Consider the following 2,745-nt stretch of genomic DNA (forward strand, 5'->3'; position numbering starts at 1 on the left):
TACTCGCTAACGAGGGAAGCTTGGTCAGTCCTTCTTGGTCCAAGTCCTTCAAAGAGCAGCCCTCCTCGTAGCCTTTTTATTTCCATTACAATTTACACAACATAACACAACACAAGCACCTTCCACCGTAAAACCTCCCTTGGTTACAAAGATAAGGCACTGTGTGTGTGTGTGTATGTGTGTGTGTATGTGTAAGCACGTGTGTGTGTGTGTGTGTGTGTGTGTGTGTATGTGTGTGTGTGTCCTCCTGATCACAACTGTTTTTAACAACATCCTTGGTCATAAAGAGGGTAATCTCCCCCACACCCAATATGTGGCTCAATTCCTGTATTGGTTCACCATACACAACATAGGTGAAGCCATAAAAGGGCAGGAAGCTTACCAAACATCAAACAGAACCTTCACATGGGATGTATCTGTGATAAAACACTACAGCTCCCCCCCCCCCCAAACCCTTAACTGTCTGGAATGTCCAGACAAAGGAATGTCGTTGATCACACAGTTTAAGCTAAGACTTTACATATTTAAGAAACACAATGACAACATTCAACAATTTGACTCTAACAGCATTAGAAAAGGAATGTTTATTAAGTGAAGATTTTTGTTTGACTGTTTTACTATTGGAAATTATCACTATGACGTTATCTTGACGATAGCATTGGCTGTGCAAAATCTGGTTTACTTCCTAGACAGGATATTTAAACAATTCAAGGTGATAAGTGTTGTGTTAAGTTACAGTGGTGCTCTGCATTTGGAAACTCATACTCAATTTCAGAAACTGAATCTTCATTACAATTAGTGCAGTACTTGATTATAGACATAGTTTCAGGACCTGTTGTTGAAAAATACTGACTCTCTGACATTCTCTGGGATTTCTACAGGATTTCTAACCAGTTAGCCTGGTTATTGTGATGTTGAAGGGGCACTATACATTCATGTCTTTTTTTATTGCAGGCTATGGACTTATCTGGCAAACTTACCCCATACACAATGAATAGCCCCTTACCTTCTCAGAGCAAAAAAGGAAAGAGGTACTATTGGCCAATAGTGAAGTGTGTGACTGTCAAGGTGCCAAATAAGGATCTTCTCCAGCATGTCACACTTGTGGACCTTCCTGGAAGTGGTGACTGTAACAAGAGCAGAGATGAAATGTGGAAAAGGGTCATTTATTCACTTTTACTGCTTTGTTATCTTGAACCAGAAATGGCATCTTGTCAATAATTGATGATTAACGATTAATTTTTAATATGACTATTATTCCATTTCAGATTGTTGGTGAGTGTTGCGTTGTGTGGATTGTGACTGAGATTAAAAGAGCAGCATCTAAAGAGACAGCCTGGAAAATCTTGAGCCGTGTCAGTAGGTTCATTGGAAATGGTGGCGAGTGCCAGCGTATTTGCTTTATTTGCTCCAAGTCTGATGTAACTGGAATTTCACATGGCCGGTAAGTAAATTAAGATGTCAAGAATTTAAAAAAAAAAAGAAGAAGAAGAAGAAAAGAAATTAGATAGTAAAGCATGTTGTATCTAGGTGCAGGGTAATTCCTTAAAGATGAGACAAATCTCAAAAACATGAATATTAATAGTGAGCAGACTCAGAGGCAGGTACAAGTTTAGCACGTTTATTGAACCAGTGGGTGGAGAATTCCTTGGCAAGAAGAGAGTTAAGTTAGCAATGGCAGTGCAGGGAAACATTTCCTTAAAAAAATCTCAGAGAATGGATTACAAAGGGAAAGTTTGATTCAAAGAGAGTGACAGAGATATGCAACAGACTGTCTGGCTAACTGAGGGGAGCCCAGGACATGGAAAACAGAGATTTTTGAGTTTGACTACCACATTACATAGATTGGAGGCAGGTGTACCAGCCAAGAGCTGACTGGGGTCATGCCACCAAAACCTCATAGTGGCCTTCCCATTACACACAGTGAGAGAAAGAAAGACAAGGGTGAGGAACAGCTGGAGAGCAATGAGAGGTAAAAGAGAAAAAAGTGAAGAAAGAGGCATGGAGGCAGACAGTGGCATGATAGCCTTTGTACAGGGTCTATAAAGTTTTAGGAAAAATAGTATATCAATCACCAACAAGAATGTGCTGGCATTTCTCTCAGTGATTTAATGCTGGGTAACACACATGTATTCTTATAGTTTGCCAGGTGAAGTCCATAAACTCATAGTTAACAGAAACACACAAGCCAAGGAACAAGTAAAGCAAAAAATAAAAAATAAGAAGGTGAGTTTTATAGGTAGAGTGAAAATCTAACCCAAAAACAATAGCAAGAAAGCTTTAAAATGTATTCAATTTTCTCCAGAAACCCTTCAGTGATAACTGTTTCGAAGTGTTCACAGTGAGCTCCCGTGAGTTCCTACAAAAAGAGCATCTAGATCCAGAAGAAACTGGTAGGTGAAGTTCCCTGATATGAGCATGTACTAGACATAAAGCAGATATCAAATGCTGCTGTTGCAGTCTAGTTTAATTTCAAATAATGGCTATTTTTATTACAATTAATGTTAAAATGAATTATTCAATTATTATCAACAGAAATACCCAAACTTCAAAAACTTCTGAAAGAGCTCAACAACCTTCACTCAGAGACAAAACATTATGTGACTGGAGCTTTTACAATTCTGTCTCTGATTCAAGATGCCAAACACAAAAAAGCAGTAAGATACTCAAGTAATAAAATTCTTCTATTTGTATTACCTATCAAAAGCAAAGGTTAATAAGTGATTGATATATATATATATATAT

The 2,745-nt window shown here is 38.1% G+C and overlaps 1 long non-coding RNA gene across 1 annotated transcript; it reads left to right on the top strand.

The window, feature by feature from the left end:
* Positions 1-859: 859 nt before the first annotated feature.
* Positions 860-2,673, top strand: LOC102196451 (uncharacterized). Its single transcript, XR_312612.2, has 4 exons — positions 860-1,161; positions 1,269-1,444; positions 2,142-2,393; positions 2,536-2,673. It is a non-coding gene; the product is annotated as an uncharacterized LOC102196451 (long non-coding RNA).
* The last annotated feature ends 72 nt before the right edge of the window (positions 2,674-2,745 follow it).

This window comes from Pundamilia nyererei, unplaced genomic scaffold (genome assembly GCF_000239375.1).
Source record: "Pundamilia nyererei isolate P.nyererei 1_Seehausen unplaced genomic scaffold, PunNye1.0 scaffold03814, whole genome shotgun sequence".
NCBI lineage: Eukaryota > Metazoa > Chordata > Actinopteri > Cichliformes > Cichlidae > Pundamilia > Pundamilia nyererei.